The 14724-nt window shown below is 45.7% G+C and overlaps 1 long non-coding RNA gene across 1 annotated transcript in view; it reads right to left on the reverse strand.

Moving 5' to 3' along the window:
* LOC105716082 (uncharacterized) overlaps positions 1 to 5525 on the reverse strand; it is a 60231-nt gene extending 54706 nt beyond the window's left edge. The window contains exon 1 of the long non-coding RNA XR_010337925.1: positions 3847 to 5525. This is a non-coding gene — a long non-coding RNA (uncharacterized LOC105716082). The remainder of the gene's footprint in view (positions 1 to 3846) is intronic.
* Positions 5526 to 14724: the final 9199 nt, after the last annotated feature.

Here is a 14724-nt window from a genome sequence, read left to right on the forward strand (position 1 = left end):
TCCAGATGCCTCCTTTACTTGGTTTGTAGATGGCAGCTCCTACCTACATCAAGGACGCTGACATGCTGGCTATGCTACAGTGCCACCCCCACCCCACACTACTGAAGCCAATCCGCTCCCCCTAGGCACCACCTCCCAAAAATATGAGCTCATCACTCTCACTCTAGCAGCCGGACAACAAATTATCATATATTCAGATTCTCATTATGCATTCCAAATCGTGCACTCACACTCGTCCATCTGGAAAGAACAGGCTTTCCTAACTGCAAAAAACACTCGTGTCATAAATGGCTCTCTCATCAGCAAACTCCCTCAAGCTGCCAGACTCCTGCAGAAAGTTGCCATCATTCATTGTGGGAGTCACCAAACCCCAGACAATCCTATAATGGCCGGAAATGCTAGAGCAGATCAGGCTGCCAAACAAGTAGCCCTACAACCTGTGCAAGGCCAGCTTCTGTCCCTGTCCTCATTCTCTCCTCTTTCCTCAGAAGAAAAGGAGGACTTCCAAGCCCAAAACCATCAAAAGCGGGGACCATGGTAGGTCAAGGAAGGGCGCTTCATTCTTCCCTGCTCTCAAACAATCCCTATCCTCCAAAGCCTCCACAGCTCTTTCCATGTGGGTTACAAACCTCTCTTGCAACTTCTCTGCCCTATTCTCACTCGTCCTCACCCTTCCAGGCGTGTTTGAGAGATTACCCAGTCCTGCTCTATCTGCCACTCTGTGTCACCCCAGGGCTCCCTCCAGCCACCGCCTCTTCCTACCCACCAAGCCCAAGGCCAGGTACCTGGGCAGGACTGGCAAACAGACTTCACTCACATGCCGCCCAATAAATGGCTCCTCTATCTTCTAGTCTTTGACTGCACTTTCTCCGGGTGGGTAGAAGCATTCCCAACAACTTCAGAAGGTGCAAATATTGTCAAGCAAACTCTCAACATGCATATAGTTCCCCATTTCGAACTCCCAACAATGGGCCCACCTTTATCAGACAAATTACCCAAGGCGTCTCTACATCTTTAGGAATAAAATGAGTTCTCCACACACCCTATAGGCCTCAATCTTCAGACAAAGTTGAAAAAGTCAACTCTGTCCTTAATGCCCAACTCACCAAGCTGGCTCTAGAAAACTGCCAGTCATGAACAAGAAATCTCCCCTTCGCCCCCATGAGACTCCGCACCACACCAAAAGCACCCTCTTTTTATCGTCCCTTGGAAATCGTGTATGGCCAAACTTTTGTCTTAGGGCCTCCACCCTTACCAGACTCTGAGCAACTCAGGAATTACCTCCCCTCCCTAATCCAGACAAGGTCTTTCATCCATGAAGCAACAAATAAGGCCATGCCTCTCCCCGTCAACACCTCCTTGTCCTCTCACCATAACTGTCTTGCAGGCACAGACGTGTTTATCTGCCAACCCAACCCTCATAAAAAGCTATAACCGAAGTGGACGGGCCCCTACACTGTGATACTCAGCACGCCAACTGCGGTGAGAGTCCAAAGACTCCCCCACTGGATCAAGCTTGACACCAGGGTCAAGCTCACCCCAAAGGCTACTTCTTCCTCTAGAACATCAATAGCTAAGTGCTCATCCAGGCCAATTTCTCCTACCAAGCGTAAATTAACCAAAAATGTTTTAGTTTTTGTTTTTGTTTTTGACAGATTCTCACTCTGTCACTGGGCTGGAGTGCAGTAATGCGATCTCAGCTCACAGCAACCTCCACCTCCCGGGCTCAAGTGATTCTCCTGCCTCAGTCTCCCAAGTAGCTGGGACTACAGGCAAGCGCCACCACACCCAGCTAATTTTTGTATTTTTTTAGTAGAGATGGGGTTTCACCATGTTGGCCAGGATGGTCTTGATCTCTAACCTTGTGATCTGCCCGCCTCGGCCTCCCAAAGTGCTGGGATTTCAAGCATGAGCCACCGTACCCGGCTTAACCAAAAATTTTCTAAAGGACCAAAACCCCCTAGAAAGACCTAAACACAAGGAAGACTAATCACCTGCTTCCAGAAATGGCCTGCTATCTACGCAACCACTTGCTGTGCCTCACTTCCAACCAAAATTCTTAATACAGGAACATCCCTCACCACAATCCTAATACTGTCAGTAGCTGCCCTGTTGGCCACAGCCGCCCCTCTGAGCTGCCGTATTAATCAGTCTTTCCACTATGGAGGAAAAATGCAACAATCCTTTACTTACCATCCTCATACAGAAAAATCCTGTTATGGAACCTTAGTCGAGGAATGTCTTGAATCAGGGAAAAGTTATTATAAAGTAAAAAATCTAGGAGTATCTGGCAGTCGTAATGGGGCCCAAAGGTAAGCACTGGCTTTGCTTCACCAAAATTGGACAATAAGTAAACACTCAAGTGCTAGAAGACATAAAGAGAGAACAGAATATAGCCAAAGCAAAAGCCAAAACCAACAACTCCCCCCCAAAATCACCCATAGTATTTCCATTCCTTTATACAAAACTACAAGCAAACGTATCCCTTCCAAGCCAGGAAAAAATCTGTTTGTAGACCTAGAAGAACGCATTGTGCTTACCATGAGCATTTCCAATTGCTGGGTATGCAAGGGAGCTCGTATGGGTGAACAGTGGCCAAGGTATGGGACAGACATTCCCTCTTACTTACTAGCATCCCAAAACTCCAGCCTCACTTTCACTCCTCAGGAATGACTGCAGTCCTGGACGCTTGCAAATCCAGTAAGGGGGGACAGTATGCATATCCTGCAAGTGGACTAATACAACCCATCGCCCTGTAGGTGAAAGCCCCTGTCACCAAACCCTAACACTCAAGGCCTCCACCGCAGAATGGCCAAAGTTACCCTATGGAGCCTGGTCCCCTTCTAACTTAAGCTACCTCAATTGTGTCTCATCAAGAGGCCTGGTACTATACAAACACCACAACCCTTATGCCACGTACCCATGCCTAAGTGCACTATGGGACAGTCTTATGGACACCAGCCTACAATGGATTGCCCCTGATGGATTCTTTTGGGTATATGGAACCCAGGTTTACTCATGGCTACCTCATCACTGGCAAGGTACCTGCTTCCCAGGCACGATTAAACCTGGATTCTTTTTACTTCCAAAGCAGGCAGGCAGGCAACACCCTCAGAGTCCCTGTGTATGATAACCTAAACAGAGAAAAATGATCCTTAAAAATAGGAAGAAGCCAAAGATGGCAAGAGGAGTGGCCTCCACAACCGATCATCGAATATTCTGGTCCTGCCACTTGGGCTGAGACTGGCTCATGGTAATAGAATAATTAGACTACAGGCTGTTTTAGAGATAATCACTAACCAAACTGCCTCAGCCCCGGAAATGCTCACACAACAACAAAGCCAAATGCGCGTGGCAATTTATCAAACAGGCTAGCGCTAGACTACTTATTAGCAGAAGAAGGTGGGGTCTGTGGTAAGTTTAATATCTTCAATTGTTGTCTTAACCTAGACAGACAACAGAAAAGCAGTTCTAGAAATCACTTCAACCATCAGAAAAGTAGCCCATGTACCAGTCCAAACCTGGAAGGGATGGAACCCGACAAACCTAGGAGGGCGGTTCCCTAATTTAGGAGATTTCAAACGCTGGCAGGGACAGTAATCTTCATCACAGGGCTCCTCCTGCTTCTCCCCTGTGTTATCCCACTGATAATAAAAGCCATTAAAACTCTTGTTGAAACTACAGTTAATTGCCAGACAATCCAGACAATGCTCCTGCTACAACCACATGATGGGTACCAACCCATCTTTCAAGAATAGCCTAAAAATTGTTTTTCTTTTTCTTTTTTCCAAGGTGCCCACGCCACCCCCTATGTCATGCCTGAAGTAGTTATTGAGAAAGTTGTACCTTTTCCCTTTTTCTATAACCAAATAGGCGGGAATGAAAGATTCTCCCCGGAGCCTCAAAGCTTAGGCGGATGAATAACTCCTCCCTTCTCAGGCTGGATCCCAAGATGCAAGGCCGCTTGCGCCACCAGCGTGCATCAGCAAGATAGCAGAAGCCGAAAGAGCTGGCCAGAAGACACGTACCCCCTGAAGATAGAGAGAGAGGCAGTCTGGGTACCACGTAGCAGTTACATCAGACTGGGACACTTCTTGTTTATAGGAAACTAAAACCCCTGCCCATCCTCACTTGGGGCTACTTTAGGCCTCAGCCCATCTGCACCCACGCACTCATTAAAAACAGCGTGTTGCTCCACACCACCTCATGTTGTTTGCTGACGCACTCTCAGGGTTCGAACCGATAATAGAGCCTTGCACTTTCTTCCCTCCTGCCCTTCCTCCCTCCCCTTATCCCTCCCTCCTTCCTTGCTTTCCTCCTTTCTTATTTTTAACATTTTTAAAATTTATTCTTACAATCAAGTACACAAATCTCAATGCATTGTGCACATGTATACACTGACAAGACCAGCCCCGGAGGAAGACCCAAAACGCTGCCAGTGTTTGGAAGTCGGCCTGTGACCCGCTCTTGTCACAGACTCCCACAGGGTGGCCTCTATTCTGACCTCCTATCACCACCAATTACTTTGGTTTGGTTTTGGCTTTTACATGAATGGAGCCCGAAGTGTGTTCTCTGTCGTGTCCCCATTCCTCTGTTCATACACCACCACTCTATTCCTCTTTGCTTACCTTGTTAAGTCTTGGTTATTTCCCATTCTATTTCCTCATCTCACGTAACCCTCTGCACAATGTCGCAGACACCCTTGGTTTCCGCAGACACCTGTATATTCGGTCTCGAGTTTTGACTACAGTCCAGATCCTTTACCTTCTCCCCAGACCCAATGCCTATGGGGATTCCTCACCTAGAGGACCCATAGGCAACCCACATTCTCCAAAGAAATGCCCTGCCTTGTTTAAGCCCAGGCTCTGTACTCCACTCCCCGCTCACCCAGAAGCCAGGTTGCGCCATCCTGGGGGCACCCCTGAGGCCTCCTACCCTCTCCTGGGATGGACGGTTGTCAGACTGGGTTCACTCTGCCCTCCTCGTGCCCCTGGGATCCATTCCTTCCTCTTGTGCCCTCGGCCATCACTCCCAGGCTCCCATCAGCTCTCATAACAACGCTTATAATTGTTGTGAGTTTTTTCCTCTCCATTCTGTCCTCCACACTGCCACTGTGGGTTCAAAAGAACCAAAACAAAACAAAAAAGTCCCCACTGGATCGGGTGGTTATCCCCGACACACACATACCCTGCTCACCAGCCAGAGTCCACCTCAGGCCCAGCTCCAGGAAGGTGCTCTGTGAGGCCTGAGCCTCTTGCGCTCATCCTGGATCCTGCCTTTCCTCTCTTCTCCCCTGCCCCCCAGGCACACCCAAGATGCCCTCACACCTTGGTGCATGCCTTCCCCATGTCCTCTGGTGGAAACCACCTATTCATGTGAGGTGCGAGTTAAACAGCTTGTAGGAGCTTCCCTGCCACTCCTCCTTCGGCCTTCCCGGGGCCTGGCCCTGTCATTGGGCCACTCTGCTGCACTCTGGCAGTGCTCATCAGTCTGGGAACACAGGAGGCTGTGAGCAGGGCCATCTTTCTCAATGTCTCTACTGTGCAGCACACTGCAGAAGAAATGATTTGTGCTTTAAGGGCTACTGATGGCAAACGTGAGGCAAGTGGTCGGTGCCTCTGACCTCTGTTCAGACCTGGAGCCAAAGAAAGTGAGCTCACCTCTGGCATCCTGGGTTTGAGGGGCCTGAAGTGCCCCATCCTGCGGAATCCCGCACTGGCTTAGAGATTCTGTCTTGGTTATAACATGTCACATCCATAATCAGTGGAGAAAACAAACAGAAAAAATACGCTGGATGACAAGTTATGGGTGAGTCCTGCAGGGGGACACAGTGGTTTATCTCTGTCCTCCCTCAAGCCCTCCTGCTGTGGCCACTAGACAGGAACTCGGAATGCTGGCTCTTAGGAGACTGAGGCTGCAAACAGGCCCCGATGAGGACTCGGATCTACCCCTTGGCAGGAGCAAGGCCACCCACACCCAAGGCATAAAGGCTTGGAATAGGCTAGGTCACGGTGTCCCAGAGGGCACCACACTTCTCCACCTGCACAAGTCCCACCTAGGCAGACCATGCCTCACTCAGCACCGCAGGCCTGCCTGGGCTTGCCTGGCCCAGGCAGGCCACCTCGATCACTCCTTACCTTGCTCTCCCACAGCCATGGGATTGCTTTTTGCAAGTCACGTGCTTCAATCTAGCCAGCAGTGCTCCCCAGCTTCCTGCTGCAGTGGTGCCTACTCCCTTCAGCTCCAGGAACATGTCCTGACTCAAGAGTGATGGGTGGGAGGACACAAAGTTATAAAACAGCTTTCCAAATGACCATTTGCTCAAGAGGACTTAGTTCCAGAGGAGGAAAGGGAACAGCGACCAAGTATAAACAAAGGCTTCTCTGTGTAACTCAACTTTAATTAGAATGACAACTAATTGAAAGTAATTTAATGCTGGTTCATGAAAGGTTAATGGAATTCATGTTTTGGAGATGCTGAATGCAACACAGATTTGGCCAGAAACACAAATCTAACCTTTATGCACTTTAATTATTCGGTCAGAATCATTTCCTGGGAGCAAGTCTAGTCTCTAGACAGCTCTAATCAAACACCACTGAACTTTGAAGTTGACATCAACTCATTCAGCTGCAACTCAATTTTCAAATTAATCTGCTGTATAACCTGGAGGGTTTGTGGCCTAAGCAGGGGGCAGGTGGGAGGGGAAGATGGGCTTAGAGCCTGCCAGGTATGAACTGATTCTGGAGTGTCTGACCTTCCCCAGGCGAGGCACTTCCGGAACCGGTGCCAGGCCTTCTTAAGGAGAGGGACCCAGGCTGAGCTGAGCAACCACACTGCCTCCATACTTGAGCTCAGGGCTCCGCTCTCACAACTGAAGCATAAGCCTGGTATAGCTGGAACCCTAAAAGGGGCCCTGGACCAGCAGAGCCTGCCTCTTCCACCCTAGCCTAGCTGCCCTTTCCCTGCTCTCTCCATCTTCCTAGGAGAGCTGAGACGAGGGACTTGAGCTCTCTACCTGGCAAGATGCCCTCAGAAACCACCCCAATTTCCGTACCCATTACTTCCTTGGCCCTTCACACAGGCACCAGGTACATCCACACAGCCTCAGCCTCTCCTCCTCTGCCTTGAAAAACCCAGGTCCCTAATTCTGTCTGTTTTACTTTACAGCCCTTCCAAGGCCCTACAGTAGGCCATGGGCTTCTGCTTCTTCCTACAACCTTCTCTGCTGACTGGGAGGCAACACCATTTCCCACAGCCTGGGTTAGCTTGGAATGTGGTATTTGGAGTCAGCAAAGATTCCAATCTGGCTAGTACACGTTAGGCAGTGTGGAGACCTGTGCTTTGGCCCTGAGGTACAGCCATGTGACCATGACAAATCTATGTCATGGTCAAGGTCAGAACAAGAGAAGGCAGGATGTCCCAGGAGGGCTGTGTCGGAACTCAAGGAAAAAAATCTGACCTAAAGAATGTTCTTTCTGGCTACTCGTCAGGCCCTGCCCGATTCACGTTTTGCAGCAGCCCCAGGGGAAGTCAGCTCCAGCGGCCTCAGGACCCTGAGCAAGCAGCACCTGGGCTCCACCTGCCCATCCCAACACATCCTGCAGCAGTGCCACACCTGGGCACCGTGGAGCCACACAGAGGTCAGGAGGCCTGATTCCAGCTTATGCAAGTGACAGTAGCTGGTGACAGAGGGGACTGCAAGTGATCATCCCACTCCCCTTCTACCTGAGGAGGTGCTGAGTCACCCCCACGGCTCTTGTTCACATCATGAGAGCCAGAGTCAACTGCTGCTGCCCTCCACGCTGCAGGACCTGACTTGCTACCAAGGCGTGATATGGGTTCCCAGAACAGCAGCTACAGCCAGGCTTCCCTCCACCCCCACCCCCACCCAGGGCAGCCTGCTCTAAAGCCACCTAACCCACCAGTCACATGGAGCTCCTAGATCAGAACAAGTGAAGGATAACTGCAGGATTCCTCAAAAACGAGGCCATTTGCTAGCCATATGGTCTATCAACCCTAAGAGACTGAGACACCCTGAAAATGACCTTAAGCATGATTCACCTCTGAGGCACTAGCACCTAATAGTGTGTGGTTTTGCATACTAATTAAATGTCTAGAATAAAAGAATTAATGGAACTCCTTGAAGACTGTGGATTAGGGAGTCCCTGGAGAGCCAAAGATGATGGTCAACGAACCCAACAAGAGGAGCACTAGGGACAGGGCTCCTCTCAGCCAACCTGACATGGGCACTCTGTGGCACTAAATAGTGACCAAACCTAGGAGGTATGGAGTTAAAATGTCAAATGTATGTATTAAATCTCTGGGACCAGGCAGTATCAGAATTTCTCAGCAACCAATGTTTATAGCCCCAGGTATAACCTCTAGCTATTAAAGATTAATGGGACAGAAAGTGAGAGGTTTGCAAAGCTTTCGACCAGGAGGAAAATCACAAAAAAGACGTGGGGGTGAACAGACCTCAACATCAGACAAACCAGGGGAGCCTGCCCAGGGCCACGCACATGAAGGGAAGTAAAAAGCAGATAAATAAACAAAAGCTACCAGTGTTATCAAAGCCACGCCAACCTTCCTTCACCTTACCTGACAGCTTCACAGCAAAGTCACACTGGATGAAGGGGGCAGGAAAGAGAGGGAAGCTAGTCAGACCCTGAAAGGGAATCTGGCTGACAAAAAGAGCAAAGTCAGGGATAAGTGGCACTGCTTTACAAGGACAAGTGTAAAGCAGCCATTTTCAACTGTTCTTACTCTTGTGTACTCTAAAACAAAAATTTACATCTATGCATATCTAAGCTTAATATCTAGAATTTTTCATTTTAAATTTAAATAGTTGCAAAAAGTACAGTTTCTGTTTGTTATAAATATTGGCTAAATTATTAAATCACTTTTTTTTTTTTTTGAGATGGAGTCTCGCTGTGTTGCCCGGGTTGGAGTGTAGTGGCGCGATCTCAGCTTACTGCAACCTCTGTCTCTCAAGTTCAAGCGATTCTCTTGCCTCACCCTCCTGAGTAGTTGGGACTACAGGCGCCTGCCACCATGTCCGGATAATTTTTTATATTTTTAGTAGAGACGAGGTTTCACCTTGTTAGCCAGGATGGTCTTGATCTCCTGACCTCGTGATCCGCCCCGCTTGGCCTCCCAAAGTACTGGGATTACAGGCATGAGCCACCTTGCCCTGCCAAATCACTTATAAATGTATCCAATGGAATGTCAATTCCACTGCAGCTTGACACCCACTTTCATCTGGTTAAAAATACACATTTGTAAAACAGTCAGAAACTTCTGCTTATATGTGTATTTCCATTCTACTCCCATACATAGGACTTTATCCCCCAAAATTTACCCTAATGTAATACAACTTTAGGAATGAAAGTCTCCTATTGCTCATACATAATTCTCTGTAACACTCTAATATTGAAATTTGGTTAAACTTCCTGTGACCATAAACTCTAAGTGTTAGAAATATTTTTATTCTGAATTATTATAATTACTATTAGTACATAATTGACCAAAACAAAGTGAGAAAATCTGTCTTAGAATGGTTCAGGTTTTCATAGACAAATCTTGCTTACTGTTAAAATAAGATCATTTCAGCACCAATTCCATTCCCATTTTTATTTTTACAGATATAAGCGCTGAAAAACTTTGTTTTGATAAATAGAAGAGAATGAAGTTTTGTGATAGCAAAATCACAATTCTTTGAACTCCTGAGTTATAACTAAAAGTTGTGTGGTGATCTATTATCAAAATTATTTTTAGGCCAGGCACGGTGGCTCACACTGGTAATCCCAGCTACTCGGAAGGCTGAGGCAGGAGAATCGCTTGAACCCGGGAGGCAGAGGTTGCAGTGAGCAGAGAACGCACCACTGCACTCCAGCCTGGGTGACAAGAGCAAAACTCTGTCTCAAAAAACAAACAAACAAAACAAATTATCTTTAATGATCAAGTGACAACTTAATTGGTTCCTCCTTCAATTTTGTTAAAAATCTCTAAATTGGCCAGAGCGGTGGCTCACGCCTATAATCCCAGCACTCCGGGAGGCCAAGGCGGGCAGATAATGAAGTCTCTACTATAAATACAAAAATTAGCTGGGCATGGTGGCATGCATCTGCTGTCTCAGCTACTCAGGAGGCTGAGGTAGGAGAATTGCTTGAACCGGGGAGTCAGAGATGGCAGTGAGCCGAGATCGCACCACTGCACTCCAGCCTGGCGACAGAGTGAGACTCTGTCTCAAAAAAAAAAAAAAAAAAAATTCTAAATTGCAAAAAAAATTGTCAGTTTGAGTCACAACTTCCTCAATGTTACCAATATTTGCGCTTATTCCCACATTGCCCCAGGGATGGTTTTCACTCTCCAGGGCAACATCCCTTGGTGGGACAAGAATGGCTGAGGGTCTGCCTTCCTTTCAGAGTGAAAGAACATCATGCAGAACCCCCTTAAGCCAGGTGTACTCTGCAGCAGCTTAATTTTAGGAGGTGTAATGGAGGCTGCCTTAAAACAAGTCCCTTAAACTATCCTCGTCTGGGTACCCCATAAAGTCTTCACAGCCCTGGGATCATGTCAATCTGGAGCACTGTGGTAAAGAGGAGGACTGCACTTAGCATCCTGGCCTAACTGCATGACCTGGAGGAGGTGAGTAGAGGGAATGTTCTTGTATTAACAGCATCTCATCCAGAGAGCACTAAGAAAAGGCGAACCAGTGAGAGGGAGGTGGGTCTTCCTCTGAGTAAACCAACCAACCTGGCAAGGGTTCAAAGTAATGTGCTCAGAAGGCATAATCCTAACTCTGAAATAAAGTGAAAGGTTCTGCACGGTCAGTTAAGATCCAAGAATAGGACAGCCTGGGCTTCTTCCCTGCATCTGCCCCGACAGCCTGGCACCAAACAGCTGACTGGCCCAGTGGGGGATACCTCACCCAAATGGGCCAATAACGTTCTCTCTCCTGGAATTTAGAGCAGGTTGCCAGTAGCTGGACAACGATTTCCTTCAAAATGCAAGGAGAAGCAGAGAAAGCTGGTCTGCAGAAACAGAATTAAACAGCTGCATAATCAAGAGAGTGACAGAAAGGACAGCTGCCTTGGACCCAAAGGCAGTCCTTGTGAGGCCCAGCTTTGCTTAGGTTCTGAAAAATCCCCCTTTCTGTATCAACTAGTTTTAATGGATTTCTGGAACTTGTAAACAGAAGAGGTCTGGCTCAGACAGGAGTCACTAGAGACTATTCCTGAGGAAGTCAGCCTAACAGACCAATATATTTAGCATTATCAACAAGTACTCTGGGCCAGGAAAGTGGCTCACATCTGTGATCCCAACACTTTGGGAAGCTAGGGCAGGAGGATTGCTTGAGGCCAGGAGTTCAAGACCAGCCTGGGCAACACAGCAAGACCTTGTATCTACTTTAAAAAAAAAAAAAAAAAAAAAAAAAAAAAGCCTGTTGCAGCAGCACCAATAGTACCACTACTTAAGGAGGCTGAGGTGAATCACTTGAGCCCAGGAGGTCAAGACTACAGTGAGCCAATATGGAGTCACTGCACTCCAGTCTGGGCGACAGAATGAGACCGTCTAAAAAAAAAAAAATGAAATTACCTTTTCATAATAATTACTGATGTTGAATATCTTTTTTTAAAAAACTGGTTTTAAAGGTAAATTTTATTTCCTTTTTTAATGAGCTATCTACTCATGTACTTTGCCTATTTATCTCCAGAGTATTTTTTTTTTTTTAATTCTTTAGAGACTGGCTCTTGCTCTGTCGCCCAGGCTGAAATGCAGTGGCGCAATCTCAGCTCACTGCAGCCTTGACCTCCCGGGCTCAAGCAATTCTCTTGCCTCAACCCTTTTGGTATTTTTATAGGGACAGGGTTTCACCATGTTGCCCAGGCTGGTCTTGAACTCCTGAGCTGAAGTGTTCTGCCCGCCTCAGCCTACCAATGTACTGGATATAGGTGTGAGCCATGGCGCTGGGCCTACTAAGGCAATTTAAACCACAAAGAAATGTTACCACTTAGAGGACTGGCAAAGATCAAAAAGTCTGGTAATTTTTTTTCCCTTTATCCAAAATGTGTTTAGAGATGTTTTCCCACTCACCTTGATTCAGAGTACTTTTAGTGCTGCTTCCTCCTGAAGGAACATCCTTCTGTAAGCCTTGCTTTTCCTCCTGTAGGCTGGCAGAGGACAGTGGGGCAGCCAACATGCAAAACTACCATTAGTGTATGGCTAAAGACCATGGTGATTTTAAGCATCCTGGGCACTTCACATCCATGAGGTAGGGATTGGGGCTCTGCACCAGGCGTTTCTTCTTGTGTTCCCTTTTCTCCTCTTCTGGAGACGGATGAAGGAGATCCTTTGCGAGAGGCATGTTCTTGTGGGTAAGTCGTCACCGCCAGAAAGGGGTAATATTTTATGTAGACAAAGGTGAAAAGAACTGGGCACTTTCAAAACTGCTAGATAGGAATGTAAACCAGCATCATTTTTTTTAGTAATAGCACTACTGAAATTGGAAATGCATATCCCCTTCACCTGCTAAATCTCACAGCTAGAAATGATCCTATAAATATATTCAACATTATGTTAAATGACATCTAAAGACTATGCATTAAAGTCATATTTATAAAAGCAAAAAAGTTTAAACTTAATACCCTTCAAAAAGAGACTAAACTATGGTACATTCATAAAATAAAACCCAGTGCAGAAAAAAGAGACAGAACAAGCTCAAGTGAGATTTGGAAAGTATACCACCTACCATTTATGCAAAAATAAAACAGGCAAAGAAAATGCATCTATGTATATATTCATAGAATATATCTGACAACAGAGGAAACTGAGGTAGGGAAAACACAAGTTCAGCATGGAAGCTATCTTGTCTGTCACAAAGTAGGGAAGTGCTGAAGACTGATAGGAGATGCTCACAGAACACAGAAGCCACATTTGAGCACTGAAATGAGTAACGGCAGAGATGATTATTACACATCAAATGAGGAAATTACAAATTTCTTTAAAGGCTCATCTTCACAGAAATGTCAAAAATGTAGGAGGAATGACAACAGAAAATCACTTTACAACTACCTTAGTAATAATTCAGTCAGGAATGACCAATGAACACAGAGTGCAAACCTGCTAAGGACAGGATATTCCTAGTCTCAAATATCACCCCTCAGGCTACTTGTTAATTGCAAAGGGGAAAGGGTATCAACTTGACAAGGGAGAAATCTGGCAGACACAACTTCAAATCACCAGTAATGGAACAAACTGGTAACAAGTGCCATGTGACATCATGAGGACATTGTATCACCTATAAAGAATTCCTGACAAAAATGTTTAACCTGAAACCACCAATGAGACAATCAGACAAATCGAAGTTGAGGAATATCCTACAAAACAACTTGCCTGGACTCTTCAAATAGGTCACTATGAGGAAGGGCACGGGGAACTGACTACTCTGAATAAAAAGAGTCACAACAACTAAATGCAATGTATGATCCTTGGCTGGATCCTGGACCCAAAACAAAACCAAAAATGAACTGCATCTGCTGGTGAAAAGGCTAAATGGTACAAGTGAGTTGGAAACACTCTGGCAATTCCTCAAAACGTTAAACACAAGAGTTATCATATGACCCAGCAACTCCACTCCTAGGTATACACCCAAGAGAAATGAAAACATATGTCCATGTAAAAACTTGTTCACTATTGCTCATAGCAGCATTATTCATAACAGCCCCAAAGTGGAAAGAACCCAAATGTCAATCCATAGAAGAGTAGATAAAACAAAATGTGGTATATCCATTCAACTGAATACTATTCAGCCATAAAAAAGAATAAAGTATCAATCCATGCCACAACATGAATGAGCCTTGAAAACATTACACTGAGAGAAGCCAGTCACACACATCACACATTATGATTCTATTTATATGAAATGTCCAGGAAAGACAAATTAAGACTGAAAGTAGATGAGTGCTTGCTTTGGGCTCAGAGGTGAGAGTTGGGGTGGTGGGAGGGAAGGCAAGTGATTGCTAATGGGCACAAGGTTTCTTATGAGGGTGATGTAAGTGTTCTAAAATTGATGCTAGTTATGGCAGTACTACTCCAAATACAGTAAAAACCAATGAATTGTATACTTTAGGTGAACTGTACAGTATGTAAATTATATCACAATAAAGATGTTATTTTAAAAAACACAACTATAAAGAACTCATTATTGGAACACCTGGGGAAATTTGAAAATAAACTATATATTAGATGGTAGTATTGTTAACTTTATTGAGTCTGACAACTGGATTACGGTTATAAAGGAACACATGTCCTTACTCAGGAGATACTTGCTAAAGTATTTATGGCTGATTTATCATAATTCCATAACAATCTTAAATGACTCAACAAAAACCAAATGTGTGTGCATATATACATTGTGTGTGCCTCTGTGAGAGAACAAGAAAAAGCAAAGGTGCCAATATATTGATAACTACTGATCTAAGTGAAGGACATACAGGTGTATATTGTGCTATGCTTAGTCTTCCTGTAGTCTGAAATTTTTCAAAATAAAACCTTGGGGAAAATACCAGAGAATAATAAAATTTAGACTTGCACAGAAATATATATATATTCTTGCAAGGCTACTACTGAGTATTTTCAATCACCACATTTTATCTTGAGCAAGAGGTCACTGTTCTGTGCTATAGTAAGATACAGATCCTCTCTTTATATAAAATAAAATTC

Source organism: Aotus nancymaae, unplaced genomic scaffold, assembly GCF_030222135.1.
Source record: "Aotus nancymaae isolate 86718 unplaced genomic scaffold, 86718_ANA_hifiasm-v0.15.2.pri h1tg000057l, whole genome shotgun sequence".
Taxonomy (NCBI): Eukaryota; Metazoa; Chordata; class Mammalia; order Primates; family Aotidae; genus Aotus; species Aotus nancymaae.